The following is a 14,054-nucleotide window of genomic DNA, read 5'->3' on the forward strand; positions in this document are numbered from 1 at the left end:
TCATGCTCAGAAGTGAGATGAGGAATGCCTCCGAATACACTGATACATGGTTGGCCACAGCAGGGTCCCAGTGGTACAGTGATGAAAATCATCTTCGAACACAGAAAGCACGTCACTATTGTGGATGATTTACTGGTGTATAACAACAGGCTGGTGATTCCGGTCTCACTCCGGACAGATATCTTGGAAAATCATCAGGGCCACATGGGTATCGTGACATGTAGAGCTCGGGCTCAGTCGTCTGTCTGGTGGTCAGGGATATCCAGAGATATAGAACAAATGATCATTCATTGCCAGGTATACATAGTGCACAGACCAGACCAGAGGGAACCCCTTAAATTGACACTATTTCCAACTAGACTGTGGGAACGTCTAGGAATGGATCTGTTTGTGTTTCAGGGGAAATCCTACATGATGATGATTGACTATTTTTCAAGATGGATTGAAGTTAAAAGGTTTTATACAACGACTACCGAATCTGTTATTTGAGTTTTACAGGAGATCTTTGCAATGCATGGCATTCCTGACGAGGTTGTGTCAGATAATGGACCACAATTTACAAACGAATATTCATGCAATTTGTGGGAACATGTGGATTTGTACATCTCACAAGTTCCCCGAGATATCCTCAAACTAATGGTGAAGGTGAAAGAGGAGTCAGAACTATTAAAGCCTTGCTGAAGAAAAACGAAGATGTTCAAACTGCACTCTTAAACTACAGATCTACTCCATTGATCTGTGGATTAGCACCGTCCGAGCTGATGATGGGGAGGAAGCTCAAAACTCAACTTCCTATCTAACCCAAAAATCTACTTGCAGGGCTAGAAGTCCAGGATTATCAGAGATTCAAGACGGAGAGATGGCTTCTAGGAAACAACAAGATCAGAATTACAATTGGAGATATCGTACCAGAAACCTACCCGAGTGATGGAAGGACAAAAGGTATGGATACGAGACCAAGGCAGAGGAGTAAATATCTAGAGAGATGAAAATCATCAGAGATCTTATTTAGTACACACTCCAGAAAAGGTTCTATTAGACAAAATAGGAGAAACCTTATTCCTATTCCTCAAAGATGTCAATCAGTCATATATTTGGATGAACCAGATGTTGATCCTGAAGTTCAGGGAAAACCGGATACTACAAACCTCAGTGAAGGTCGACCAAGTCAACAACCAAGAGTTCAGAGAAAGACTACTGATCTTCCGAGTCTGACAAAAACATGATCTGGGAGAGTGGCGAAGCATCCTGACAGATTGAATCTGTGATGTCAGAGACTTGGGGGGAGATGGTGTAGTAGGTAAAGTAAAAATGAATGTATATATATAAAAAATATATATGGACAATGACTTGGGAGGTGTAGTATGAGGGTCTGAAAGGGTTAATGTTTGGGGCAGTGAAAGTAACACTTCCCACTGTGATGATGATGTAAGAGATCACATGTTCAATAGGCTTGGGAGAAGCAAGAAGCATCACGAGTAGTGAAGCTAGACAGAGTTATGGAAAGTGTATATAGTCCATGTAAATACAATAAATGAGTTACTGTTTAGATTTACGATGACTCTGAGATCTCTGTAAACCAAGCTCAACTGAAATGCTAGCAACAATATACAAGAATGTCCTTGCTCAGTCTAACTGTGGAAGACAATTTGGGAATAAAGCAAACTCACGTTTATATAGGTATGTTGGAGGTGCCATCTCTCAGCTGATGTTAAACTGAGGTCCTGTCTGCTCCCTCAGGTGGACGTAAAAGGTCCCATAGCACTATTTAAAGAAGAGCAGGGGAGTTCTCCCCAGTGTCCTGACCAATATTTATTTCTCAACCAATATCACAAAAACAGATGATCTGGTCATCATCACATTGCTGTTTGTGGAAGCTTGCTGTGTGCAAAATTAAAGGAATGCAGAGATCTCAGAGGGTTGTACATTTGACTAAATTAAAGTTGCTATATAAATACAAGCCGTCATCGTTACTACATTTAAATCCAGTTTTCAAACTAATTGCTGCTTTGGTGCATAGGTTAATCCATGGCTTCACCTGCTTTCTAGAGATACAGATCTGGTCTGTGTAATATGAAAATATAGTTCATACATAATACATTCATTTCAACAAAATCTTTTTGTGATTTTATAGGGCTTGAGGCATGAGCTGATGGGGAATTTGTTTCTGGTAACATTTTTTGCAGATAATTGGAAGTAACAACGAGAGGGAATTTTTTATTTGTTTCATGCGATGTGGGTGTCACTGGCTATGCCAGCATTTATTGCCCATCCCTAATTGCCCTTGAGAAGGTGGTGGTGAGCTGCCTTTTTGAACCACTGCAGTCCATGTGGTGTAGGTATACCCACAGTGCTGTTAGGGAGAGAGTTCCAGGATTTTGACCAGTGGCAGTGAAGGCATGGCGATATAGTTCCAAGTCAGGATGGTGTGGGACTTGGAGGAGAACTTACAGGTAGTGGTGTTCCAATGTACCTGCTGCCCTTGTCCTTCTAGGTGATAAGAGGTCACGGGTTTGGAAGGTGCTGTCGAAGGAACCTTGGTGAGTTGTTGCAGTGCATCTTGTAGATGGTACACACTGCTGTCACTTTGCATTGGTGGTGGAGGGAGTGAATGTTTGTAGATGGGGTGCCAATCAAGCGGGAAGTTTTGTCCTGGATGGTGTCGAGCTTCCTGAGTGTTGTTGGAGCTGCACCCATCCAGGCAAGTGGAGAGTATTCCAGCACACTCCTGCCTTGTAGGTGGTGGACAGGCTTTGGGGAGTCTGACCTGCTCTTGCAGCCACAGTATTCTTGTGCCTGCTGCAGTTTAGTTTCTTGTCAATGGTAACCCCAAGATGTTGATAGTAGGGGATTCAGCGATGATAATGTTATTGAATGTCAAGGGGAGATGGTTAGATTCTCTTTTGTTGGAGATATTCATTGCCAGGCACTTGTATGGTGCGAATGTTACTTGTCACTTATCAGCCCAAGCCTGAATGTTGTCCAGGTCTCGCTGCGTATGGACCTGGACTGTTTTAAGTATCTAAGGAGTTGCAAATGGTACTGAACATCATGTGATCATCAGCAGACATCCCCACTTCCGACCTTACGGTGGAGGGATTCATGAAAGGACTCGAGAACTCCTGTCCATGACTGTCTCAGATTCCAACATGAACTCTCCTTGATAGGACTCAAAATGAACAACAAATGTCATTTGGATCGTACTTAGCCTCCAAATTCATAGAAGTGTATAGAGTTAGATAATGGGCCATAATTTGCTGTCAAAATAACAATATGGCTAATGGCACTCACCATTATTTTTGCACAAATGATAAAGAAAATTCTGGCGAAGGACAAATGTGTGGTTAAAGGTGGAAATCCAAAGTCTGCTGCCCCAGTTGTTCCTCTGCGCCATTTACTTTGCATAAACAGTATCTTGCTGGCTGCCTCACCATTGAAATGCATTGGATAACGTGAAGCTTCTGTATTTGTGCAGTAACTAAACCCGCCACAGGAAATTAAAGCTAGTCTGAAGTGACGTGAGGACCTGTCTCAGAACTATTCGAGGTCCATTCCTACTTAATTAAGCTTGGATTAGCTATCAGAGATTCTTATAACAATGCGCTAAGCGTTAACTACTACCAATGAACATTGCTAACACTGAAAGTTAATTTTTTTGCAAGTGTGGATTCTAATTTGGAGATTTTACAAATGTTAAATTTCATTTTTCCTTTTACTTATCTCTTTTTTTTTCTCTCTCAATCCAATCTTTCTTTCCCTCTCTTTCTGTCCCTGATTTGACATTGAATTCACTCACTAAGTTCCACTTCCTTCTCAGTCCTTACGCTGTTATGCATAGAGGCGCTGAAGAAGGTGCAAAAAAGATTTCCGAGAATGATACCAGAACTGAAAGATTATAACTACCACAAAAGATTGAACAGGCTGGAGCTCTTTTCTCCAGAAAAGAGAAGACTGAGGGGTGGCCGGAGAAAGGCCTTTAAAGTTATGAAGGGGTTTGATAGGGTGGATGTAGAGAAGATGTTTCTACTTGTGGGGAGACCAGAACTAGGGCCCATAAATAGAAGATAGTTACTAATAAATCCAATAAGGAATTCAGGAGAAACCTCTTTACCCAGAGAGTGATGAGAATGTGGAACTCGCTACCACAGGGAGTGGTTGAGGTGAATAACAGATGCATTTAAGGGGAAGTTATGCTGATAAGGTGAGATGAAGAGGGGTGGGAGGAGGCTCGTGTGGATCACGAACACCAGAATGGACTAGTTGGGCCAAATGGCCTGTTTGAGCTGTAAATTCCATACAATGGTATGTCACAAGCCTTCAATCCAATTGGTTGAGATACCCTGTTAGTTCTCCCGTTGACACAGGTCCCAGATGCCCGGTTTCCTTTGCTGCAATGTTGTCAGCTTAGATTTTCACCAACTAGCAGCACAAAGTATTATCATGATTAAACAAGCAAGGTCAAATTTAACTAATGATAGATAGCGTTTGTTGCCCTGCTATAGCAAATTATGGGCCATTGATGTGCCTGGTGGAGCTGTCACAGATTACTGGAGGTAGAGGTGCAGATCCTGATCTGAGGACTTGCATGGTGGATGGATAGCTGCCAACTTTCAATGACCCTACATTGGCTTCCAGTTCAGCAACACCTCGATTATAAAATTCTCTTCCTTGTTTTCAAATCCCTCCATGGCCTCGCCTCTCCCTACCTCTGCAATCTCCTTCAGCCTCACAACCCTCCAAGATCTCTACGCTTCTCCAATTCTGGCCTCTTGCACATTCCCATTTTTCGTCGTTCCACCATTGGCGGTTATGCCTTCAGTTGCCTGGGCCCTAAGCACTGGAACTCCCATCGCTAAACATCTGCGTCTTTCTACTTCTCTCTCTCCTCCTTCAAGATGCTCCTTAAAACCTACCTCATTGCCCAAGCTTTCGGTCACCTGTCCTAATTTCTCCTTATGAGGCTCAACGTTCATGTTTGCTTTATAAAGCTCCTGTGAGGCACATTGGGATATTTTGTTATGTTAAAGGCACTATATAAAAAGTTGTTGTTTTAAAGAAACTTCCTTATTGAGTCCATTAGGTAAAAGCAGAACCCATGTTGTATTTACCTCATACTAACCAGCAGGTTCCGGGTTCAATCCTGTATCAGTTTTGATGCTACAATTTGCTTCAAATGTTTGCGATGGGGCTATCCATTGGGATTTCTGCAGGGGTTTGCATTTGAGCGACCACTGCTGCCCAATGGTTGAGGTGGTTCGGGGCATGGGGAGAACAAAACTGGGGTCAACTGTGATGCTTCCAAAGTTCAACAGCCTGCCCGCATTGCCTAGACTCACACCAAGAATGGCGACTTGGACTCAGTCTAGTGACCGTGGATCAGGGGAGGTGAAAGGGAAAATTAAAAGAAGGAAATCCTGTCTTCCCATCAAAATAGAAATTGTGTTGCTCATCATGACTACATAACTTCATCCAGCTGTAAAGGCTCAGGGAATTTCCAAAGGGGTTCTCCCGCTTGCCTGCTATAAATTTAGCCGAAAATCTGCAGAACCTCAACAAAATGACAGAAACGGAGTGCTCTTGCTGGAGCAGGGCCCCATGAGTAGATTTCTTCCTCTGCCCTCCAGCTCGAATATCATGTTGCTCTGCATCTTGCTGGGAGTGCGAGCTGATAATGAAGTGGTGAGGGCCATGGGATAGGACCAACAGGCTGTCTCCTTAACCAATGAAATTGAGGGAATGAGAAAGACAGAGGAAAGATGGCAAACGAGGGTGAATTAGATTCAAATCAGGCACAGAAAGAGAAACAGAGAGGAAAAGAAAAATTAGATAGAGAAAAAAAAAAGAAATTTTGAAATCGCCCAAGAAAGGCACTATAGAAATGAGAGTCTTTCTCTTTCTACCTGGGACAAACAGAGCAAATCAGCACCAAATAATTTGCTTTGCACAGCTTGGGCTGAATTATGCTTTTGCGCTGACGGGCGAACAAAAAGGTCGCCCGCATACATGGGCTGCACGTTGCCGTTCCGCGGCGATCTTCAGCTCAATCTAACATGCAGGGTGGCCGCCCACCCCATCACGTGGCTGGGGCGGCCTCGGTGATGCAGTCAGCGCACAGGTGCTGGCACAATTTTTAAAGGGCTGTCAGGCCTGCATTGACAGATCAAAGCTGCCCCCCCCCCCCCCCACACAACTGCAATAAAGTTTGCCCCCTCCCCCTCAAATACAACAGAAAAACCCAATTACTCTTTGTCCATTCCAACTGCACTAAGTGCAGAGTTGACCCCTTTTACCCGAACGGTCGGTAAGATTGCTCCGGCTTCCATTTAAATAGCTGATTTGAATATGGAAAGCTGGGTCCCGCCGGAGAATGGCAAATGTGCCGCCACGGAGCTTCCCCACTGCCAGGAAGATCGGGCCCAGCATTCCCGGTGTCAGGCTCCTGCTGTTGCAATCTTCCAGCCCCCGCCGCGGAGCCCAACATCGGGAGCTGAATAAACTCCAGCCCCTTGTGGTGCATTAAAAAAAATGTAACAGTTGCTAAAGAGAAAAAAAAATTGTACTTGCACCTTAATCGGAGCACAATCTACTCAAGCATTGTGCTGGAGGATGAGTGGGTGAAACAGAATCAAATGCAACATCATGTGGAACAAGGGACAAGTCTGACAACACAAGAACACCCTGAGGTGCTGTTAAGCTGACATTTTACATTTAGAACACAGGTTCTGAGACTTTTCTTAGCTGACAGTGAAGCATTAACATATTTAACAGTGTGTTTAACAAAATCAAACAATACACTTAAAAAACGTTTATGTTTTAATTGTCTTAGAAATGTTCAATTGAAGCAACATTTGAGTGTGGACATTTACAGAAAAGCTTGGAATGTGACATGACCATATTTGACCATTTGGATCTGTATGACAGCGGAGAGATGATAGTTTTAAAATGTCCAAAGAACCATTATTTTGGCAGACTATATAGATCAATGCCGATACAGAAACATTTGAAGGAAAAGCATTACTACCAGTGCATCACTATATGCACTAGAACTAAAGGCCATAAGAAAAAAATGGTCAAAAATTGTTCGCGCCATCTTCAAATTGGTTTATAATCATGGAACACTTATTTTCTTGATAAAAAATATATCGAGTGTAACATTGTCCAGGTAAGAAAGGTTTTTTCTGTTTCAACAAAATAGTCTCCCAAATTTTTGATTCGGCTGTTACTTTAAATTGGGCATTTACAAACCAATCATAGTTGCCAAGTGCAAATAGTTTTATAATTGGTGAAAACTATTTTTACAGATTGAACTGAAGATGACCAATAAATTGTACTATTTACACAAGAGTTGAGAGGTGTCTGTGTATATGGGCTTTGGTTTCAGGTGCTGTGAAAATTAGACCCATTATTGAACTGGTCATGACCTATGGTTGACTTCTCTCAAAAAAACATTAACCATTTAGAGTGGATGTTCAGATTAGGGCACAATCAATAAGCCATGTCACTTCTTTGTAACAATTGTAATCAGTAAGGTCGACACTAGCCATTGAGTTAGCAAATAGGATTCAAAAGAAATAATTTGTAGATGCCCTGTAATAGTTTTTATTAGGGGACAATATTTTATTAGACCATTATCACCTGACTTCAGGTAAAGAAATCTATATAGTGCAGAGCAGGAGAATGTCAATGGTGTTCTGGAGCAATTGATATGCTATTACGGTAATAACAATTTTAAAATAAAAGTCCAGATTTGCACCAATCAACAAACATCCAAGGCACAGATTATTAGCCATGAATAAATATATCTTACATCAAGTGACTACAAATAAACACAATGTGCATATGAAAGCGAAATTACTAAGGCTATTGCTGCTTTGGCACATGTCTTAATATAAACATTTAAAGAATGGCTAAGACCTTATCCAGCATTTTCAGAATCAGGGAAATAGGAAACGTTCACAGGTTTCTGCAAGATGTCAACATCAGACCAGTCAGAGAATCAACAAGTTTACACTTGAGTAACAAAAGCATCACTTGCAATATAAACATTGCTTTCAGGTATGTTCCATGGATAGAATTCAATTCAAATATTTACACCAAATCGTCTTAAAAGATCTCTCAGGCAGCTCCCAAACATTTATTCTGCCATTAGCAAAATCTGAGGAAGTGGGGGGGAACCATCGGGAGAGAATGACTAAAATAACAGTTGTGGAAATCACATTTCCATTTTTATTGCAAACAATACTTACAGTAATTTCCAAAAGTTTCCTTCCCCCTCCACCTCATGTTTCATAAATTCATTACAAAAAATTAAAAGCGTTTTCAATAACTTGGCTGTAGTTTCCCTGCACGCACAATGAAGAAGCAAAAGACGACAAAATATTTGGGGGCTCATAAGTGTCATGTACTGTGGCACAAACCTACTGATGGGACGAATTCCCAAATTCTAGTTAATGAGCAGTCAATTGCAATGTTTCATTCAAATTGCAGATTTATTTAGCTGCAACGTGTATTTTAGAATTTCACCTGCAAACTTAAGATACAGAGAATAAGATGCAATGACTTCCTAAAATTCCATGTGAAAGAAAGATGGATTATCACAGGGAATCATGCCAAAGAATTGCTGTAATGAATAACAAGCATCCCATTTTCAGGAAATAGATTTCTGCACTTTGTGAATAATCCTTTTGTGAATGTGAAAAATAAACCCTACTCTTCAACAAGTAGATATCATGAATAGGATCAACCATTTACAAAATACGAATGAAGCATGAAAAAAAAACAGGATTATTAAGGCAGACCAATATAATTTTATTTTATTTACATTTCACATAACTTCAGAATACAGAAGTATTATCTCTTTAGAACATTGATGTGCATTTAGATCCAGTGACAATGAAATGCCACTCAAACTGCACCTTCACCTCAGGAAGGTTTGTGGTTCCCTCACTAGCAGCTAATTATTTGAAAGCTAAGATCTTACATTCAACTCTCAGAGCATTACCACTATAACAAGAGACCTGTCTTCTAATCTATTTCTCCTGGGTTCTGAGAATATCTATTTAAGAGAAAAAACTATTTTTTAATAAAAAGTACGAAGATCTTCAGTTCACATCCCCATGGATGCAAACGCGGGGTCAATTGTAAGATTCTGGCGAGTTTACACTTAACTGTTACAATACCAACATTTTCAGCAGTTGCAGACTAGATGGAATCTTTGAAGCTGCTGAAAAGCATATTCAGAACTAAAATGATGACATTGGCCTGTTTTATATTGCTCACCCAAACTGTCTCTTGACAGATCTCAAGTGAGTTCCCTGGTAGAGTGGTGGATATGATGGCCTCCTCCCCTTAAGGAAAGGGTCAAGGGGAAAATGGGGAAGAAAATGATCCTCTTCCACTTCTCTGCCCACATCACAGAAGCCAAAATGTGGTACATACACGGACCTGAAAAACAGTACCTGGACGTTTGGTCAAGAAATGGTTTATGGTGTGACAAGCTCAAGAACAGATGAAAATTACTTCAAAACTTGGTAATGGAAGGAAAATATTGAATAGGTATATCTGATGTTCATTAGCCAAAATACTCATAACTTTGGGTTAAGATCAAAGAATGGAATACAATAAATGGAAATCTCTCCCCCTACCCTCTCGATCAGAACAAGGACAGACTAGAAAGTTGATGAATTGCTCAAAATTAAATTTCAATCGCTGTGTAGAAGGCAGATGACAAAAGTAGTCCAAATGTTTTGACAGCAGCTGAGGCTTAACATTATTTCATTCACATTTGAAATGGTGATCACAAGGGTAACCTGCAAAAATGACAGAGATGTGCACAAAGTTTCAATCAACTCTATGCCTTCAATATATTTACAATAAAGCATCACATTTACCCAGAACGCTTATACCAGGAAGTATGAAACCGACGTAGAGTAATAAATCCACTGCTATGCTCTTGATTCACGTGTTGCCTGTTTCTCACCAGTGAAAGAAAAAACATTCAGAAAAAGTATTCTGCGATTCAATTTTGAGGCAAAGAATGAGGCACATCTTCCAAGCAGATGTGAAAAACATTTAACCCTTAGTACAAAAATCAACAAATATATTTACAATCTGTTGGAAGAAAACAGAACAAAAAAGTACTGTAATATACGCTTAGTTCAGACTTATTTGTAAATTATTGAATATAATATGACAAAAATAGCAACATGCAGAAAGATTGTAAGCATTTATCATTCACATGCACAAACAATTTTGCTTGGAAATGATGAATGAAATATAAAAGTAAATTTATTTCCTCCTCACAAGCTGGCATATTGAGTAGGATATGTTAAAAAAAAACCTATTCCCAGTAACGATATTTAAGAAAGCTAGACAACAAATCATAACATTCTTGGTCCCAAAATTAATCATTGTAATCATATGAACTCAAAAGGATATTGGATATCAAATTGAGCAAGGAGACTTGTGCAGAATATGTGTGTGCAGCAATAATATGAGGAATTTGTACATTTGAACAACATGCAAATTGTGCACAAGTCACTGCAGCAGTAGTTAGGAAGATCAGAAAAATGACATAGCATGACTAAGCAAAGAAATGTAAGATGCATATGAAAGCAGGCACAAATGAAAAAGTCGAATATACAGCTTACTTAACAAATTGAGTCACTTATTTTCTGCTAAGATCTTACTCAAGTGAGAAATTTCATGTCCCCATAGATCTTCTGTTCTGTTCACATTGTCCATTGAAAACTGGCAAAAATTTAGAAACCAACTCCTTTCTGTTATTTTGAAGTATATAAACTGCAGTTGTTCTTCATTATAATGTCATGAAGTTATCCTGTTTCTTTTGGCTGAGTGTTTGTGCTAAATTAAGATGTGGGAATTAGAATGCTTCCCCCCAACCCCAAAGACCCCCCCCCCCCCACAACACAAAGCCAGCATCAAGTATACAAGATCATGAATAGCACCAGCAACTACAGAATAAAGCACCTACTGCTTTGCAGCAACAATGTGACTGAATATAATGTCATTCATTTAAATAGAGTTCCACCTGAAAAAGTTCCTTCCAAGGTTTAGTATGAACCAAAAAAACAAATAAGGCAGTTAAGTAACTTTTATAGTGATGTGTTCTACTAATGTACGACCCTGAAGATACAACTATTACACTCACGTGAAGTGCAGCGATTGAAAAATACAAGAATCCAAACTGAAGAGTTGCAAGAGAAAGTGCCCTGCTGTGACTTTTCCACTTCAACTTGTGCAGCAGAGGACGGAACATGATCCCCCGTCTCTAGATTAAAGATTCAGGTGCCAGAGAAATCTACAAAACCCAGGCCTGCAACTTTAAAAGAGAACCTGACCTCTGAGAAGATTCAACAGGTTTACCGTAAACCTACCTCATTTCAAACCGCTTACCCTCTTTATCATGTGTGTGTGTGCACATGCGCGCGAATGAATGCATGTGCGGCTGTGACCATTTTGGGAATAAATAGTTAATCTTCTGTTTTAAACCTACAAGAAAACCTGTTGCTGTCTGTTTATTTGACAAATAAAACATAAGGGGTTAAAACCTAGTACCAAAAACACTTGTGGTCCCACCGACACCAATTACCACTTGGCCGAAACAAATTGAAAGCTCGAAGCTGTGATCAGAAACATCAAAGGAGAGAGAGATTTGAAAGCGGGAGGAAGATTGTTTACTTTTCAACAATTTTAGAGGTTAAACAGATTTTATTGTATTCTTCTGTTTTTTCTCTACAGTGCTAGAAAAAAAATGGCCACATTTAATGATAAGGGGTTTGTAGAGCAGGGAGATATATCCCATGATAAGTTAAAGAAATTAAGTATGGAAGATTTAGAAAGCTCAGCTACAGAGGTGGGAATCACTTTCTAACAAAAGGCAAAGAAACCTGAAATGGTGAAGAGTCTAGCTAACCATTTTAAACTTACCCCTGAACCAGAAGAAAGCCAGAGTCTGAAAAGGTAGCTGTAGCTAAAACTCAGTTGAAAAGAGAGGAGATGCAGTTGCAGTTCAAAAAAAGAGGATGTAGTTTCAGAAGGAAAAAGATGAAAGAGAGGCTACGAGCGCAAGTTGAAAATGTCACCAGCCACTCAAACCTTATTCCCAATTCAGAGCAAAACTTTGATGTACTGAGACACTCACAGTTAGTGCCAAAATTTAATGAGGAGGAGGTTGAGTCATATTTTATCTCATTTGAGAAAATAGCTATTAGGCGAAAATGGCGAAAAGAATTTTGAACTCTTCTCTTACAAGGCGAATTCGTGGGTAGGGCGCGTGAGGCTTTTCCTCTGTTAACAGAAGAGAATTCCTGACTATGAACAAACTAAAACAGCAATTCACAACAGCATATGAGTTAGCACCCGAGGCCTATTGACAGCAATTCAGACACTTTAGCAAAAGATTCGCCCAGATTTGCACTGAATTTGAAAGAATTAAGCATATGGCTTTCGATCGCTGGATACAATCCCTCAAACTAAAACTCTCATATGAAAATTTGAGAGAAGTGATGTTGCTTGAAGAGTTTTAAAGTAGCATCCTAGTTGATATAAGAAACCATACTGAAGAGCAACGAGTTATAAGGGTGAGAGAAGCAGCAGAAATGGCCAATGATTATGAGCTAATACACAAAACCCTAACCCAGAATAACCTTAGGTCTAGTAACTCTTACAGGCTAGAGAAAGATAGCAGTGATACAGATGAAGCAGAAATGCGCTCGAGAGAAAAGGAGAGTAGGAAAGTAAAACCAGATCAGTCTCCAACATTTAAAAGGAGCCCAGGTGATAAACCAGTTGGGGCATGCCCAATGTGTTTCCAGTGTGGAAAATCTGGGCATGTCAGGGCAGATTGTCGGTATTCCAAAAACCCCAACAGGGGTTATGCAGTCAAGCCAGTGACCGTAGCTATGAAAGTAGTAAGCGTGTGTTCCAACAGTACTCAAGAAAAGAACACCTACCAGAACATTACAAAGAAAAAAATGACTCCTTTTGTATCCCAGGCACCAGGCAAAGAGATAACCATCCTTAGGTATACTGGTTATTTTCAAACACTACTGGCAGCCAAGTTTACAGAAATGCCACCCAAAAGCAGATTTGTTTTTTCATTATTCATTCGTGGGATACGTGCGTTGTTGACAAGGCCAGCTTTTGTTGCCCATCCCTTGAGGTGGCGGTGGTGAGCTGCCTTCTTGAACCACTGCAGTCCTTGGGGTGTAGGTACACCCACAATGCTGTTAGGAGGGGAGTTCCAGGATTTTGACCCAGCGACAGTGAAGGAATGGTGATATAGTTCCAAGTCAGAATGGTGTGTGGCTTGGAGGTGAACTTGCACTATTGGCAAAACGGCTTACTGGCAAATGCTTTGAAGGTACCCTTAATTAAAGTTTACCTACAGAGTAACTTGCTCACCGGGGTAGTGATGGTTGAGGTCATTCCAAGCTTACCAATGCAGGGAGTTGATCTATTGCTGGGCAATGACGTGGCCGGACACACAGTATTGCATCCAGAGGTCCAGAACAGTCCACAGAGACTGGAGAAACTGAGGGGTACAAACAAAACTCTGTACAGCTGCAGAAGGCTGAGGAAGTCCCAAACATCCCACAGTGGGCGATAGGGCCAGTAAAGATTGAAAAGGCTAAAGAATTTAAAAAGGCCAAAATAGAGCAAGACTTTAAAGGAGCTGAGATAAAAGCAGCAAAGGTTAAAGAAAAGCACCACAGATATGGTTAGCCAAAACTTTCTACAAAGATTTAAATAGGGACTAGAAAAGTTCCCAAACAAGCAAGCCAAGAGTAAGAGAGATGCCTCACCTAGCTAAAGTCCCACAGTGGAGTGTATCGAAAGCTGGACAACCACCTGCGATCAGTAGTGTCCCAGAGGGCATGGGGCAGATTAGGGAAAAACCCATCCCCGAAGGAAAAAGGAAGGTAAAATATCCGAAGGTAAACAACACTTGTGAAAGCCACAAGAAAACTAAAAGTGAGGTCAGTGTGGATGTGCCCACTGAAAAAAATCAAAGGGTCAGGTTCTAAATCTAG

This window comes from Heterodontus francisci, chromosome 5, assembly GCF_036365525.1.
Source record: "Heterodontus francisci isolate sHetFra1 chromosome 5, sHetFra1.hap1, whole genome shotgun sequence".
NCBI classification, from domain to species: domain Eukaryota; kingdom Metazoa; phylum Chordata; class Chondrichthyes; order Heterodontiformes; family Heterodontidae; genus Heterodontus; species Heterodontus francisci.